At 40.6% G+C, this 19,034-nt stretch overlaps 1 protein-coding gene across 3 annotated transcripts in view; it reads left to right on the forward strand.

Moving 5' to 3' along the window:
- The window catches only part of FGF14 (fibroblast growth factor 14), a 1,239,298-nt gene that overhangs the window by 1,040,297 nt on the left and 179,967 nt on the right, over positions 1–19,034 (forward strand). The gene's annotated exons all lie outside the window — the stretch shown is intronic.

The following is a 19,034-nucleotide window of genomic DNA, read 5'->3' on the forward strand; positions in this document are numbered from 1 at the left end:
ATAAAGAGGAGAAGGAAACAGTTGATGCAAGGTAAAAAGAGAAATTTAAAAAAGCAAGCCAAAAATCAAAAAGGGGTTATGGTTGGTTGCATTAGCGAAGGAAAAAAATAAAGTGAAAAAACAAGACACAGGGGAAAATAAAAGGTGTATAGGAAAAATCACACCAAGGAAAGCAACAATTCAAAAATGAAACCTACCCATTCGGGAAGAGAAAAAACGGAGAGCAAAGCATAGTAAAACATAGAAGTAAACAATTCTGAAGTGAAAACAAAAATTAGAAGTGAATATTTCCAATGTATAAGGTACATTCCTCTGCACCTCACATATGACACCCAGCACTTCCCAACTAGTAAACGAGTCAGCCCCATCCATTTAGTATGGCACAACTCCTCCTCTATCACAACGCTACTGTACAACAGCAGGCATAGCCAGGGCACCAATCTTGCTGGGATGACAGGATTGAAGTACCTCTTCTCCCTCATACATATCACCTAATGTTTTCAGAGTGGACACAACCACTGGACTTATTTGATTGTGTGGCTGTTACCTTTTACGTTTGCATTAACTAGAAGTTAAATGAGAAGGTGTTGATAAAATAGTGTTTCTGAAATTCTATACTAGACAAAATTATTATTTGTTTGCAAATAACATGTTCTGTAGGATCTAGTCAACATGAATACTTTTTGCTCTTTTGAAACAGTTGTGTTTTACATTGTGCTTGGGAACTTGTTTGTGCCAATCTGTGTTAAAATCACAAAATTGCAAGATAAAAGCCACAAGATGTGCAGCATAATGCAGCATAGTAAGTCTTTACCTGCACATAATTTAGTCAATGCTGCCACATTTTGTTCATTCTCTACAGCCTCATAATTCCAGTGGCCTCTATATGGGATATGTACAACCTTCACAACCCTCACATGAAGATTCAACTTGCATACCCACTGACAAGGGAACAACACTGCTTAGGATACAAAGTTGCCATTTTGAATCTACTATTCCGGATGTCAATACAGAACCTAGCACAATGCAGACTTTTTGAGCAGGCATGTAAGATGTGACATAGATGCCCAGTGATTCCCAGGCCATTTTACCTTTGCCTATGCATGCAGATATTTGTGATGTCTTATAGACCACATGCCCCTTCTCCTAGGGAGTGCAGTCTGAAATGTACCCTCTGCTGCCAATGGACCGATACAAAGTGATACATGGAATTCTAGAATTAAACACAGCAACTGGTAATTCAGCCGGGCTGCATCCCAATCCATCATTATTTTGCACAATCTGCCACCTCAGTTTGGACCCACCTACAAGGTTTTGCCCTTGTTATGGGCACATCAGCCAGATATTGGTTGGTTCCAGTGACATTGTGCAAGAGACCAAATCTGAGCATACTCGTCACACTTAGAGCAACAAATAAAAGTATACAAAAGTGATGGATGGAATTCTTGAATTAATTTCGGCCACTGGTAACTACTTAGGGCCGTATCTTAATCCATTATTATTTTGCACATTATGCCTCCACAGTTTGGACTAAGCTATACGCAAAACAGTCTTGACCTTGCTCCAGTGGGAACAGTCCTGCTGGACCTGCCAAGCCATGTCCTCCCTGAACCAACACAAGCAACCCAGGACTAGTTTCTTCCTTAATAATGGCTCATCATCTGAGTATAGGTTGGTTCCAGTGGCACAGTGTGCACAGGACCCACATATGGGCATACTCTTCCCATGTAGAGCAACCTATAAATGTATATGATAAGTGATGGATGAATTATTCTCTGCCACTTGTAATTACCTGGGGCCGCTTCCCAATCCATTGGTATTTTGCACACCATGCCATCTCAGTTTGTATCTAGCTATATGCAAATCAATCTTGACCCTTCTATAATGGAAACAGTCTAGCCTGAACTGCCATGCCAGCTCCTCCAAAACTAGAACACAAGATTCAGTTAAAACTACAAAAAGTGCAGGAAAAGTATTCACCTTTATTCCAACGCCTTTTAATAATTTTGACCCTATAAATATTTGGAAATGACAACATGCTAGTAAAAGAATGTGTATGCTTTCTTCCGTCTGTCACCAGCAAAAGCCTCATTTTGAGTTGTTTTTGGGCACCTGAAAGCTGGAAAATCCACTTAAAGTTGTTTTGTGGACTCCATTATTTTAAGATCCTGCAGATGCATAGCTACAAATCAATTTAAGGTTAATAAAGGTCACAATCAACAATAGATTTTAGATACGTTAATTAACTGAATGTGGTGCATTCAATTTTGTTTTTTGGACATCCTTAAAGTTGCATTTGAGACCAAATATACATCTATTATAGATGTGAAGTGTAGAACATATAAACAATGAAGATTTGAAAATGGAAATTTGGGAATAAAACAACAGAAGTGTTTGGACGCGTGGCCTGGCTGAAAACACATATATTCAGAGGGAGAATGTAAGAAAGCAGATGCAGTCAACACAGAGGTTCTATAAACCAATGGTGACAAAGTGTAGAATAGAAAGCAAGAATTGCCTTATAACAGCATCAAACGTTTGCAGAGTTTTAGAATTTAAATGTAAAGAGTTGAACATAAATTATAAAATCAAAAATATAACAGATCAATTTATGCAAGAAAAAACATAACTGAAGATAGGACAAATGTTAAAGTACTAAGGCCTAGATTATGAATCATGTGGAACAAAATTACTTTATGGAATTCCACTTGTGCTGATTCTGAGTGAGCTGGTATTCCCACACCTGATATTCCTGATTGTAGAAACCACCGGACTCAATTTTACTGGGTAGTAAATCCACCTGGAAATGAGGCTACGGCTGCAGCCACTAAGCTCCTGTCTAAATTTAGCTTTCCCATCCCTCCTCTATTACCCACACCCCCTGCCTTCACCTCAATAATCACATTGGCTTCAGCATACATTTCCACCTGCTCAAAGCAGGTGCTAAATGTATGTGTTAAACCTACAGAGAATTGGAAAATCCATGTGGATTTAGGACTGAAAGGTTCACTCCCACATAGGATTTAACTAATATTTGCCTGATATTGACACAGTTTTCTCACACAGTAACACATTATTTTCATATGCAGATTTACCACCCTGCTAATATCGTGTAACTCGTGATAAGCCCCTAGTCGACAAAAATGGCAGCTTAAAGTTGCATGTGGCACAGTATTACAAATGTCCAAAAAAAAAATATATTTATATCGTCAAACACCTGAATTGTATACAACTTTCTAATGTGGGAGAAAGCTAATATTCTCTAGAATATTATATTCTGAAGCAAATTTAAAATTTATTTAAATCTGAAAAATGGATTTTGACTCTAAAGAATTAAGCCAAATGCCAACCTCATCAGTGGGTTACTTAAGATATCATATGTGGCACTTTTGAATGTCCCTGACGAAATGAAAATATAGGAGCTTCATAAGAGAAAATATTGTCTGGACATGTAAAAATTATGGCTCTTACTAATATTATAACTCTTGGAGCATTGATGTGGTAGGGGAAGGTCCAGTTAAATGGGTTATGAGTCAAGATTAACCTTTCTGTAATTCTCTTCTGTGTTCTGCATACTTTATGTAATTTTTCTGCTCAGGTGGGTGTGCTTTTTTCACGTTAATTTTTCACCCCCAATGACTTGTCGAGCAGATATTGTTTTGTGAAAACTCAGGTCCATATTTACAAAAAATTAATGCAGTGTGGCTCAGCAAGCCAGCTTTCTGTGCCGCGATGCGTCATTAGGAAAGTGCAAGGATGTGTCATATTTACAGTAATACGACTCATCCCTGTACTTTCCTCTGCTCTGGCACACAGTTGGCTTCCTAGCGCCAATGCAGGCACCGTGGTGCAAGGGTGCCTGCATTGCAGGGATGAATTGTTTATGTGCAGGAAGGCAGACCTTTCTGCACATAAACAATCATTAATGGCGTTTTCTTCCGCAGAGAAAGCGCAAAAAAATTAGCAGAACCAAAGTTGCGCCACTTTTACGCCACTCTTGGGATGTATAGGAATCTGACGCATTCCCAGCCTTGTAGATCTGGGAATACATTATATTCCATGGGTGTTGTGTGGGAGCACACAGAGCAACATCCATGGAACGTCCCTTTCACACTGAGTTATGCGTGAAAGGGAGCCATATTTACAAGGACGTGAAACGCCACGCAAAGTGACTTTGCATGGTCTTGTAAATAAGTGCTGGCACACTGCACCACTGGAGCATCATAAAAGTGACGCTCTGGCGGCATAAGTGTGCCGGAGGGGCGTTGTGAATATGCCCGTCAATTTCCCAGTAGAATCCGGCGTGAGTTTTGTATGAGAGATAAATCCTCAAGTACCAGTTTTACGCAGAAAACCAGTGTTTGCATTTTGCACAATATGGGTAGTTTTCCCCCCAAAAATACACGTTTCACAAAGAGAACATTTTGAAAATTTGCACAGTACTAGGTAGAACGTGAAACATACATTATATTGATAAATTTATCGTTAAACTAGCTAAGAAAAATTATTGCAGAATTTTCACCTTTGACTAAATAGCTTCGCCAGCCAAACTATTTTCAGAGAATACATAATTTATTGCAGCCTGATATCTATTTGTTTGGTATTAAAAGCTGTTCATGGAAACTATAGTTTAATCGCCTCTTGTCATTCCATTCCATCCTCTTTTCTACCATTCGTTTTTCAAAATAAGCTTGTTCGAATATACGTGAGTGTTATGGCCTATTAGGGCAACGCATTGGAGGTCCAAAGAAGGAGGTTTGGAAATTACCAGTATGTGTTCAAGACATATTTCACAAAGTAATTCTGTCATTTTGGCAAATTAAAATCGTGAGGTGTTCACCAATGCATTTGAAGAGGGTAAATATGTTTAGCCTGTGATTTTGAATGTTGTCGCGTAAGGGTTAAATGATGATTAACTTTTAAGGAATCAATCTTTCATGCCGTGCTTGGATCTTGGACTCCACTGGATTTGATCTGTCTTTAAATTCAAATAAATAAATGAACTTGTTCAAACCATTTCATGCAAACTTAAAAGTGTTTTTTGTGCAAACACTGTAATGTTTATCAAAGCTGATGATGCAAAACGTTTTCCCGGATCCATGCACACGCACGTTCCTGAAGTTGTGAGGAAGAATTTTTGTAAGAAGTAAAACATCTTTATAATGTTTGTAGAGACAGAAATGATTACCATTGTATCTGAGGTAGAGGGAATGTTTGTGTGCATATTTCCTTTCTATTGATGCATAAAACAATTTCATGGACATTGTCATACAAACCTGTGCCAAAAAATTTATAAATAATTTCGTTCCATTTTTGGAGGGTTCCTAAAATAATATTTTTTTAAAAGATAGTAATTGTTCTGAATACATCTGAACTGAAAGTAATGTGTGTGCATGTTTCATGCTGACTGAACCATTACACAATTATATGCAAAACAAAAGATCTGCGTCAGGCAAAGATCCATTTAGAGGTTTTCGAAGAACAAAAAGTAATTGAGCCGAGAAGGGCAAGACCATCTCTGGAGCACAGCACAAAGCAGAGGGTTAAAGATGGTTTAAACACAGAGGCACCACTCAAATTAATGTAACCGACCTGTCAGGAAGAGGATGGAGAACGAGTCTTTAGTCTGAAGACACTGATCCAAGCTCAAAGTGTCACTGACTGGGAAACTGCAAGGGCTTCAATTGGCACTTTGACCTGCGGTGCACAGTTGCAGGTCTCGACTGCAGTTCCAAAGAGCAGGAAGTTGTCAACATTTTATTTGCCTAGTCATGTGCCTCAGTCCACAGAAAGACATATTTCCTCGCTGGATTGCCTGTGGAAAGACCTCCCCTGAGCTCACAGGGCTGGTGCAATGTGCATTGTGCTATGGGTACCATATACTGTTTGCAGTGTGAGCAAGGCCATGGGAACAGCATTGAGAACCTCTAAAGCACAACCTTATCTTTAAGCTGGTTGAGGGAAAAGAATGAGTGAACCTAGAGATGGTTATTCTGCAAAGAAACAGATAGAATACGCTGTTGAGTTCGTCCGCAGATGTATGAGGACCAGCCTGTGCTCGTGGGATACCAACAGTGGGCAGAAGCTATCACCATGGAGTCTAATGCAAAATTATGGGAATTCTGGAGGGACATCCCTGCCAAAGGGCTCGGACTCATGGGGTCAGCACAAGTGAAACAAAACCTGCTCCAGCCTCACACTTCCATCTCTGGTAAAAGTGCAATTACAGGTTGTGCAGTAGAACCTGGGTACATTTCAACCTGCCACAAGCAGGTGAAATGTATGGGAAAACATGTGAAGACAGGTGTAATATTTCCCCATCCCACATTTTATTACTAGGCCATTAACTCATAATTTCACTGTAATGGTTCAGCGATAGCGCAATAAAATTGTGATTCTGGGTGTTAAGTTTCCATGCCATCATTTCTGTTCAGATCATTATTTTTCTCCGAACATAGCAGTACCTGCATTTTAGGATTAACAGACCACTCTGTATTTCAGTATTCTGCCCAGAACAAAGTACATGGCCAAATACAACTGTAATTTTAGAAGCAATCAGTGCTTAACTTGTAAAAGAATACGTGCCGATGCCCAAAGCACTGCTTTAGAAGCTCATCGCTGTGCAATTTAACATCATCTTGCCAAATACCAAGTCTGGTAGTCTTAAATCCGTCTCATGCCTCTTTAATCTACCACCAGACACTTCCTGCATCTTTATCTCACTCTTGCAGGTTCTTTATTTCTCCCTTCGTGATGATTTCTGATCTGTCTGTTTTCCCTCTTTTATGCTCTGTAAATATTTGATGCAGAAAAGTAAGTGCCGGTCCCCAAAAATGAGTGCCAGTGGCCCCCACTAGCAACCACCGGCTCAAATATAAGCACTGGAAGCAACCATGATCTTTAATAGGAGGTGCATGTTAAAAATAAATGTTAAAAAATGATTTAATTTAGGATGAGCTCCTCCAAGAGACTGTGGAATGCTTCATGGGGATTCTTTTATAGTGTCCTGTGACACATTTTGTTGGTTTATCCACTCGACGAAATACATGAGGGAGGGTTACATTCTGTATTTTTTGCCTTTCAATGTAGGTTTTGGGAAGATTTTTGGAAATTTTTCATTGTTGCTTCTGTGGTGAGAGCAAACTAGAGGATGGAGTAATTGGCTGTAGTAGTAATTTATGACTCGTAGTTAGGTCTATTGAAATTCTTTAAACTGTTAATTCCCACTAATCTTTCCACTAAAAGGCTAGGATTTCTACCACAACAAGGAGGTTCATGTACTACATTCCTCATTAGCAAAATTGCTCAGTGACTTTTTGCAAATGAAATATTGTTTTGAGAACCAACCTATGTAGTGAAAGATCTGTTCAACACTTCCATCTCCCTCCAAGGCCATGGACATGATTCCCTTACAGGAATGGGTCCTAACTAAACCTTTTCCCTATGCAAATCGGTGACCACCCCAACTCAGGGGTCAGCACTCATCAATGGTATATGACCACAATTATCGACTTAAATCATTAATATGTTTTTTTCACATTTGAAATGGGTGGAAAACCTCTTTCACATCTCCACCTATTTAAAAAGAGTTGCAAACATGAATCAATCAATCAATACTTCTATAGCACGGCTTATCGCCCGTGAGGTCTCAAGGTGCTGTTGAGGGCATGCTGCTCACTCTAATAGCCAGGTCTTGAGGTCCTTCCTGAACTGCTTTAGTGATGCGATCTGTCTGAGTTTGAGTGGTAGCATATTCCATGACTGGGCTGCAAGGGTAGGAGAAAGAACATCCGCCTGCAGTGCTTTTTCAGATTCTGGGAATGGCTGCGAGGGCAAGCGGGGAAGAATAGTGTTGTCTGTTGGGTGCATAGTAGGTGAAGCGGGGGTTGAGGTAGGCCGGTCCTATGTTGTGTAGTGTCCTGTAGGTGTGTATCAGAAGCTTGTAGATGATGCGTTTGTTGACTCGAAACTTTGAGGTGGGAGGAGAGGTGACTGTGTCAGGGAATGTCCAGGATGAGTCTGCATGCTGCATTCTGGATTCTTTGTAATCTTGATTGCAGTTTCTTTATGATGCCAGCATAGAGTGTGTTGCCATAGTCCAGTTTTCTACTGACGAGAGTGTGGGTGACTGTCCTCCTCACCTCGGCGAAGATCCACTTGAAGATCTTTCAAAGGAGTTGAAAGGTGTGGAAGCATGACGACAAGATGGCATTGACTTGACCGGTCATGGACAGTGAGGAGTCCAGGATGATTCCTAGATTTCATGCGGGGACTTTTCTCAGGACGGTAGGCCACCAGGAGTCGTTGAAGGCGGAGGGAGGCCGTGTTTTCTGATGATTTTTGCCAGCGGGTCATGTTAATTTTGAAGAATGTCAGGCTGAGTGAGATTCCTAGGGGTACTCCACAGCATGTTTCCTTGGGTTCCGATGTGAACGGTGGTAGTCTGACACTCTGTATTCTTCAAACAAGGCAGGATCTTATCCATTTCAGTGCTTCACCGCTGATGCTGGCATCGTGGAGTCTGGCGCAGAGGGTGGAGTGGGAGATGGTGTCAAATGAGGCAGAGAGGTCGAGGAGGATGAGTACGCCCATGTCTCCATGGTCCAGTATGGCACGTATGTTGTCGGTGGCTGCTAGGAGTGCTATTTCAGTACTGTGGTTGCTCCTGAATCTAGTTGGGTCTAAGAGCTCCTCTTATGAGTCAAAGAATATCCCGGTCCTGATCGCCAAACCTATATATTATATTAGGATTATATATATATAGATATGTATATATATGTATATATATATATATGTATATATATATATATATAGATACAGAAGGTCAAATCAACATAGTTCAACAACACAGTGCTTCTGAGGTTTAACCCATATTTGGAGTGCTCGGCAACTGATCATTGTGAGAAGAAGCAATAGGATGGGATCAGGGATTTTGTTGTCCACAAGGGTTAGCCAGTAATACCATAAGTATCTTTTTCTTAGTGTTTTGTTTAACCTCAATGGTTCTACAGACATCATACTGCAACAATAGTTATAGATGAGTGAACAGAAACAGCTGCTCTATCCATTGTGAACTTCAGTCATATTTTTCGTTTGTGTATAAAAGAATAACGTATTCCAAAAGAAGGTCACATTAACCAAGCAGCTCTCTTTCCCCATAATGGTGGTAGCTTTAATTTCCAACAGCAGCAGTATAGCTATCAAATGTAAGGAGTGATCGATAACCCCTACCCCCCCTAATAACCTATATAGACATCCTAAAAAGCAGTCTCAATATGCACTTAAAATATGTATATGTAGGTCACTGCCATGTACCACAAATGTCAAGGCATGTGACTTAGACAAGGTCAGTGCAACCACTGAGAACATTGTCAAGCACCGCTTTACGCACCAAGCCTGGCATTTGAAGAGTTTATATAGTCATGGTGAGTTGATACTGAGGTGATTCTCTTTTGTAACCTGAATGCTTCCCTGCACAGTGTATGCTCCTTAAAGGGGCATCTGCATGACAGCAGGGAAGGCATATGTACCAAGATAGCCTTTTCTCACACACCCTAATGACACTGCACTAGTGGCACAGGAACTAGGGGTGCAAGAGATGCTGCAGCACCCCTACAAAACATGAAAGAGTGTAGATGGAGTATGAGCATTAAAGGGGTCCAACAAAGTTTTTTCTGGAAGTATGTTTTGTTTTTTAAAAGAAACACTGTCAAATATCTCCTATGTCTACAGCTCGCCCTCTCTAAATATCTTTCCAGCACCACTGCATTGTAGCATATCTCAACATGTAATGCAGCATTGTCTTAATTCACTGTAATTTCACGATGATGCCTATAGGTTGTAGGTGTTCAAAATGCCAGCATTAATTATTGCTGCTTTTTCCAAAAGTATCATTATTGCAGTCTCTTTCCAGCAATCTCATAGATATGGTATTGGAACAGTGCTGATAAATCAGTATAGTTAATCGACGACATTTTGGCTACGGCAGATTGTATTAACAATACCAACATGGTTGGTGACTCTGATAATTTTCAAACACTTATTGTAGAGCAAATGCTAAGCTTCTTTTTTAATCTAGTTCCACTGGATACGCAGCATCACACGTTGAAATGGTGGACAGAATTTACAAGCAGCTTGCACCGCCACTGTGTCACTTTTTCTGATGCACCGTCAGCGCAGGCTGCAGGCCCATATCTACAAGGCCATGCAAAGCCACTTTGCATGACTTTTCGTGGACTTGTAGATATGGTGTAAGGCAATGCAGTGTAAGTCGCTGCGTTGCCTCTGCATCAAGGAGGCATTCAATGGGGGTTGCAGTGGGTGGTTCCATGCAGCACCCATGAATTTTGACTTATTTCCAGATTTACAAGGGTTTGTAAACCTGGGAATGCATCAAAAGCCAACACCTCCAGAGAGGAGGAACAAGGGAGGCGCAACAAGGAGAAATACCTTCATTTCTTCTTGTTGTTTCTTTCTTCTTTGTGTGCTGCATTCTGCAGGAACAGGAGGTAAAATTCTATGTGTGCTGCACTCTTCAGCACAAAAGGAAAATACCTCTTGTAGTTGTTTTTGTGTAGGAAGGTGTCCCTTCCTGTACAAAAACAATCATCCCCGCAATGCATACACCCTTACACTATGGTGCAAGGTTGCCTGCATTGGCGCAAGGCATCCCATTGTGTTCTAGTTCAGGGTAAAAGGACAGGAAAGCGTTGTATCTTGTAGATATGTCACATTCCTGCCCTTTTCTTTTGGGCTTGTGGTGCTGCCCTGTGCCAAAAGCTTGTAAATATGCCCTGTTGTTTTGAAACATCACATATGGTCCTGTAACACTTGTAAATGCTATTGTGAGATGTTTCTTGTGACATTGTGTTATTTGTAACAGACAGACGCTTTTGAGGGTATTTCAGTTGATTTTAATTTTTTTTCCACTCTAAAGAGGCCTGTTCAAATCTGGGGACAGGTAACCTTGCTAATATAACCTGTAGCTGTTGGCAGGGAAAATAATCCTTTCCCTGATACAATATCCAATTAATAAAATTGGCAACGCTGAGTTTATAGCATGCAGTCTCATTTATTTTTAGAGATTAGGATTTCAGTCAATCCATTTTAATCCTCTAACTTTCATCATCCTGGAGCATTGTCTGGAGATTAGCCCTGGAACAAATATGCTATTTTTGGAAGCAATGTGAAGCAGCACATAGAATTTTGTATTCCAATGATGGTAGCAGGTGAGAATTTATCAGACTGTCTTGTTCAGTGTTTTAGGTATTCTATCAGAATTTAAAAAGGTGGGGTACAAAATAATGAAAATATGCACCTTACTAGCTCTACTGCCATTAACACTGAGCTCAATATTTTTTAAACAAACAATACTTATTTATCCATGCTTCAATGTTATATAGATTTAGTTCATGCTTTCCTTTCTATTTGTGCTACTGTTTTTTAGCTTAAGAGTGTGCCAGTGTGCCAGTGTGGCTCTGGCAGCAATGGCCATAAGTCACAATATTGGTTTTAGCACCATTTTCCTTCAAGGTTCCATTGTCCTCCTCTTGTTACCCCTCTGACCCACGTGCTTTGGGTCCGGATTGGTGAAAGTGATAACCATGCAGTGTTGGCAAGCCCATGTCATGGATGTTGAAGTGCATAGTGCCTGAATGAACATTTGGTGTGCGGCAGTGGCTGGGAAGATTTAAGATCACTGAAATGATGCTTTGCTTCTTAAACCCACTGCATGTCGACAGTCGACCTCCCCCATTTCTTGTATTCAAGCTCATCGGTTACTCCTGTTTAGGTCTTGTTTGCAGACAGCCTTAGTTGTCTTTTGTTGAAAATCTACTGTCACTCATTCATAACATGGAGGTGATGCATGCATCAAACCATAAGGCCTGATGTTAATTGAAGAACATTTGATCTCTGAGCCTACATTCTCTATGCAATATATTGACATTAAAATAGATCAGAGCAAGGAGCAACTTGCAGTTACCACAAGTTTGAAATCTGGTATTATGACCATTAGGATGCATCTAACAAATCAAATGATTTACAGTTTATTCCAGAACACCATCTTTATTTTGAATTTAAATAGGAACTCTCTAATTAGTAGTATGACTGCCTAATCAGTGGATTCTTAATGTGGATCCTGTTTTTTAGAAACTGGGTCTCTAGTTGGCAGAGGTATGCACCCTCACAAAGTAAGGACCACAATCCTAGTCAGGGTAAGTCAGACACGCACCCTAAACTAACCTGTGCTCACCAACTGGTAGCTTGGCACACAGCAGTCAGGCTTAACTTAAGAGGCAATGTGTAAAGTATTTGTGCAACACACACACCCACACAGTAACACAATGAAAATACCACAGAAAGACTCCACACAGGCTTAGACAAATATAAAATATTGATTTGAGTAAAACAAGACCAAAACAAGAAAAATCTAATCAGTAGAAATATTAATTTTTGAAGAATAAACTCAAAATAGTGCATAGAAGTCACCAGCGGTCCACAGGTTAGGGGAGGTACCAGGTCAAAATCAAAGTTCAGGCCAACTGCAACGTAGTGTAGGCTGGCTAAGAACCCACACAGGGCCTGCTGAAAAGTATCTTAGATGAAGCAAAGCGTTAACATCGAGGAGAAAATGCGAAGGCAATGCATCAGTATTTTCCACACAGTCTGGTCACTGTGCCATCACCAAGCCTCACATTCGGGTCCAGCATTGGTGTCGAACTCCGTTGAGATTAATGCTATGCCTCGTTGTTGAGTTGTGCAGCGCTTCCTCATCGGGCCGTGTAGGCTACGGATCCGCTGTCATCAAACAGCCTTTGAGTTGGCGTTGAATTGGCGATGCGATGATTCAGACCGGTGCAGTGGTGACAATACATCAATTTTTAACCAAAAGCAGCACTCTTGAGGCCTAAGACTGGAGGTAGCACCTCAGGTAAGGGTAGGACTCACAGATGGCAGAGTCCAGCAGCACCTGGAGAGTTGCAGGCAGTCTTTGATGTATGTCCCTGAGACTGCAGAAGAACAGGGAGGAAGCCAACAAGCCCTTGGAGTCACTCTGGATTCAAGTGAGATGGGTCTAATCCTTGTCCTCTGCAGGGCAGAGATCAGCTGACAGCAGAGCAGCAAAGCAGAGAAGCAGTTCTTTGGAACAGCCAATCCAGACAAAGGGACAATCCTTACAGCACAGCAGTCTTTACTCCAGCAGGGTTTTCCCAGGTCCAGTGGTGTACTGATTTGGTAGGGCCAGAGTCCCAGTACTTATACTCAACTGTGCTTTTGAAGTGTGAGTGACTTCAAAACAGCTCTCCTTGAAATACACAGGCCCCTCTTTTATCCCAGCCCTGGCTCCAGACTATCGGTAGGGAGTAATCCGTTGCTTTTGTGGGGATAGGCGTTTCCCTATTCAAGTGTATCATCTCCCCTCCACCCTTCCTACCCAGGAAGTCCCATCAGTATGCAGGTGATTGCAGCTGAGTCCTTGGTCACACACACCCTTCCTATATTTTTTGGCTGTCTAGAGAGAATGCACAAAGTGTAGCTATCACCTTGCCCAGACGTGTATTGGAGACCGGCTGCAAGGCACACAGAGCAGTAATGGCAGAGAAATGCCCACTTTCTAAAAGTGTTATAAATAACAAGGATCCCTTATCATGCCAAATACACTGTCCAGTGCACACAGAGATCAAATGAAATCTATATGAAAAAGTTTAAAAATAATTTATTACAAACAATCTAACAAAATAAGAATAAAATACACACTCAAAAAGACATAACAGAGAGAGAATGAGAATTAGAGGGTGCAGCTCCCAAATATCTAACACCAATATTGCAATAAAGTGTAATTTGTTGTGGTTGAAGATTATAACAAACCTCATACAGAGAACCAATCCGCAAGTCTCAGGAGACTTATAGTACAATTATTTGTGTCAGGCATGAGCAGACAACATAAGAAATTATATTATATTGTGTCAAATCAATAGTATACCATTCCTCATAGAAAGAACCAATCACTATTTGGCAAGCAAGTTAAGGACAGTTATCCGTCTGCAATTATTTGTCTCAGGCATGAGCAGTCAACATAAAAATTATAGTATATTGTGTCAGATCAATAGTGTACCACTACTCATACAAAGAACTAATCTCTACTTAGCAAGTGAGTTAAGGTACAATTATCAGTCAACGTTTCGGTCCCTTTAAGGCAGTGTGTATGTATCCATCATCAGGACTAACCAGCAGTGCCTGACCTAAGAATGTAGCTGTATATGCTTATAAGGGAACTATTTCACATCCAATATAGTCTCTGATACCACCTTATCACAACGTCCTGCACAAAGGCAAAAATCTATTTCTATACCAGGATGCCCACAGAACCACGTGCGTCAGATTGCATTAAAAGGTGCATCATGTCAGACCAAATAGTTACTGTCCCCTGGGCGCCAGTCAAGTAAATCCAGGAATGGCACCAGCCATTCTACTTAGGAGAAATCCCACAAATAGACTGAATAAAAAAGGAACTGGTTCTCTGCAAGATGTTTTGGGAGATCAGGGAGATATCTATTAAAACTCTGAGATTAGAAAAGGCGGAGGGGTTGAATAATACCAAGGAAACACAATATGGTGTATAAAGAAATATGACAACATTTTATTTCTTCAGCTTTCTCTTGACATGGCTGAAGCCAACGACATGAGGTGCTCCTTGGCGAAAAGTTCATATTCACAGTGTCTGCTTGTGAATTCTTCAGTGGTTGGTGTTTATCTCTAAAGAAATGAATCGTGCCAAATTGTATGAAAATGATTGTCTGGGAAGTTTCTGCTACTGTGCACCTGATCGCCCTTATAGCACCAAACGGTATTGTGATCTGAGCATGGTTCTGTTCCCATAGCCACATTTCCAAACCTGCCAAGGCCATCCTCTTCTTTATTCCAGATTATACTTCTGTGTTCCATCATCCTACACTTCCTTAATGTTACTCATGTAGGATATTTTTTATTCCTTCTTAGTCCCTCTGTTATTGTATCCAAATATTTCCTTTCTTCCTTCTTTCTCCTTCATAAACATGTGTCCATCATGCTCTGGGTCAAAGTTTGGTGATGAAATATACATCTCATTCCACAAGCATGAGGGCCAGCGTTTACCTCTTGCAACCACTAACTCTGCCGTTCCCTTCTCTGCTGCAAACCTCACTCCCCAGTTTAAACCATGGCATTTTCTTATTACCTTCCCTTCTTCTACATTAGCCAATATAAAAATCCCCATGGTGCAGAGTGCCATGTTGTGTCATGGCTTTGTTTAAGTTATATAAGCAAAGGCAAACTCAACATGACCTCCTAAGTCAGTGCCATCACACCCTCATGCTTCCATACCCTGAAGATGCTGAGGAAGATTTTCAGATACTCCCAGTCAGCCCCTGGAAAACCGTCATGCATATACTGGTCACAAACAAGATGTACTACGAGAACACCTGCTATGCCATGATCATTAAAAAAACTCACAAGAAGGCTGCAAACCATTCAGATTTCGGCAGCTAGAATCACTGTCAACCTCCCATGCCTCACTCACATCACACCGCACCTGAAGGAGCTCCATTGGCCCATTCACAAACAAACTGTTGGGACAGAAAATGGCAGTGTAAATAATTTAAAGTTTTTCCACTTCGCTACCGAACCCTAGGCAATAAACCATTGAGGTGTGCTAATAGAAATGGAAAAGCTGCAACCAAAACATTAATAATTTTTAAATTACCAATAACATTCTACATGAGTCAATTTATGAGAGCTGGAAGAAGGTTTAGTATTTTTATTACCACTTTTCTTAGTTTCTCATCTTTATTGACAGAATCAGAATAAATCAAAGTTAAACAGAACAATGCATGAAGAGTGTTTCATACAATTTAAATCCCCTAATCTAATCTGCAGGATAGCTGAATAAAAGAGAACAATCAAGTAGCTAGAGGAACCCACAAAGAGTTCATAAATCAGAGTTGTGAAAGCACTGAGAAAACTCAGTAGAGTTTTAGAGCAAAACAAGTTTCAGGCAGAGAGATTTTGAATCTAAGCGCTGGATTTAAAGTAGCTCAAAGTGAATCTGAGAAGTATCTCAGAGAGCATCTGCACGAAATCACAGAGTGTCAGAATGGAGAGTAGGATTGCTGCTGAATGAACCCAAGCTTCTGTGCCCAAAAGTTTCCTGCTAAAAAGCTTCCCACGCAAATCTAGGAACACTCATTTATAATCGAACAATCTTGCAATTTATATCTTCTTTCTTTGCCTCCAACACTGGTTCATCCATTCAAATTTTGATGTCTTCATAAAAACAGGACAGCTTCCATTGACTAATCTATCTAAACAAAGCAGCTAAAAGACATTTTATTTATTTTGTTCTAATGTTGCAACTAAATTATCTACTGGATGCCAATTCTCACCATTTCAAGAAACAAGAGAGAACATTTAATGGTTAATGTAATGCATACGTGCATTTCCTTTCCCATACACTCTTTTCTATCCAGCTTATTCATGAAGAAACATTTATTTTTCATATAACTTACATTTTTATTCATTAGATGAACTTATGAATGTGTGAAGGTTAAAACGAATATATTTTACAGCATGGCTCATTGTTAAATGTTTCTAAGCAAGTTTTAACAGTTATTAATAATTAATTCTTAACCTAGGTCACGAATGACAAATCAAATCAAATTTGTGTTCAGGTGCATTCTTCAACTAAAGCCTACAGATATTGTTGGCTTGTGTTTTTTCAGCTGCTAAGATAGCACAGAAAGGAAAATAAATGCATTTATTTCTTGTTTTAAGGCCTAATTGTTATTTTCTACATGTTTAATCGTGCACCCAATATTTTTTTAATTAAAAATGCTCTTCCAGAGCACAATTCAAACTCCTCACCCACACTTTAAAGGCATTACATATCACTGGCCCAGCATACCTCAACAACATCTGGTTTCACAGACCTCCCAGGTATCTCCGCTCATCCATACTCCTACTTGCACAAATCTCATGCATACAGAAAACCAGACCCGGCGGCCAGTCCTTCTCCTACATCACTCCTAGAAGCATGGAATAACCTAAGCCTACAAATAAGAGCCTCTTCCTCACTTCTTAATTGCTGCTAGAAGAGGAAGACCTGAATTTTAGAGTAGTCCTTCTTGGCTCTAGATGTGCCTATACTCACACAGACTAAGCGCCAGGATACTCTCCTGGTTGATAGTGTGCTCTGCAAATAACATGTAAATCACATAAAAGAAACATATATATTCACCTGCAATGCTATAGAGACAATGGGGGGACAGAAAGGGAGCCCTGAGGTGGACATGAATTACAACCTTGAATTTGATGGGTTTAGGTTACTCCCATGTTATCTCATGCTAGGTGAACGATTTTGAATACACATCGAACTCTTTACCTCTAACAAAGAGAATGAAGGCACAACATCACTTTTCTTTGCTTGGGGACTGATTCCCATTTACTCTATTAGGTATATATTTATAAACCATGATTTCAAGGGTGTGTAAAGCTTCAGCTGAAAGTTATGCAACTCAAAAGTGCCATCCTACTTTCAACAGAGGATTGCTGAAATTTGCTGAATTTTGGGAGATTAACTCGGTGAAATATGTGCTGAGAAAAATGTACTTGGCGAGCGAATATCGAAGAAACAAGCGGTAGTGCGACCGGCCATTCCTAGTCACACCTATTCTTGTCATCAGCTCATTGAAGCCAGCTCTTCTGGGAGCTGCATAAAAGCACTTTTATCGTTCACTGTGCTGAAAGCAGTCGAGGACTTACAGGTGTAAGAAACATCCATGTATACGCAGGAGCGGGGAGGGGTGAGTGACAGAGACAAATGAGGAAGGAGAGGGTGCAAGATAAGAGAAATGGAATGATCGGGGTGTAAAAGTTACCGAGGAAGGAGAAAGAGCGAGAAAGGGAGGGTGCAGAGAAGATGAAGAGTAAATAAACGAGTTAGGAGACAGAGAGATTGCTTGAGTGAGTGAAAGAGAAAAAGAGGAAGAATGGTAGTGAGGGGGAGGAGAGAGGATGGGAAGATGGAAGGAGAGAGAAAGGGAAGGGATGAGAGTTGAATGATTGGACATTGATAGAGAAAAAGAGAGTTGGAAAGTTCTGAGAGCGAAGAAAGAAAATGAGAGACAGAGAGAAACAGCAAGAGAGACAGAGTGAGGGAGATGGAACAAGAGAAAGAGAGTGAAATGGATAGAAGGGAAGACGGAAAGTGTGTACCAGAGAAAAGCAGAGAAAGTGATGGTGGGGGTGAGGTGGGAGCGCAACCTTTGGTTCATGTAGGTTTTAGTTTTTTCCTGATATTTCTTTGCTCTCGTTTTTACGATGGGCTGGTGTGACCCATTCTTGGTGACAGTGAAGATCGAGGATACCCACTAAAGTTTATGGTACATTCTAAGTACTATATATAGTAAAAGTCAGCTGTGAAATAGCCTTTCAGTTATTTTCAAATATTGCCACAGTGACTCTCCATAAATCTCATGAGACTGACGGGAAACCAGTACTTTAATGTGTTTTACAGCACGAACTATTGAAAGTCGTTCAACTGGTATACCACCATTGAAGTTGACACTTGCATAGTCAGCATTTTTTTTGCCCCTGTGATGGTGATTGCGCAGCTCTGTCTCTTGTTTTTTTGTGGACCAAGGGTGCCATCTGGCGGCCAATTGAGTTATGAATAACTGTGCATTCTGTATGCAAGTAAACGGTTGGCCTGTGGTTTTGTTGTGGAACAGGTACGAGGAGGTTCCATACACTGTTGGCAGCCACTGAGGCAAAACAGTACTAGGCAACTGACTGAGGTAGCATCTGTCGAGGAGTGTCAGTTTTATCCTCAAAGTAGGGGAAACAACCCACAATACCCACATTTCAGGGTGTGGCAAAGCCAACAGAATGCTTTGCACAGAAAGGGCAGAGTATTTGCACCATCCCTGATGTGGTCCTTAAAATTAAAAAGTTGACTTGTATCCATGATATTTCAAATAAATGAAGTGGGCGCCAAGGGT

The sequence above is a fragment of the Pleurodeles waltl genome, chromosome 8, assembly GCF_031143425.1.
Source record: "Pleurodeles waltl isolate 20211129_DDA chromosome 8, aPleWal1.hap1.20221129, whole genome shotgun sequence".
In the NCBI taxonomy this organism is placed as follows: Eukaryota; Metazoa; Chordata; class Amphibia; order Caudata; family Salamandridae; genus Pleurodeles; species Pleurodeles waltl.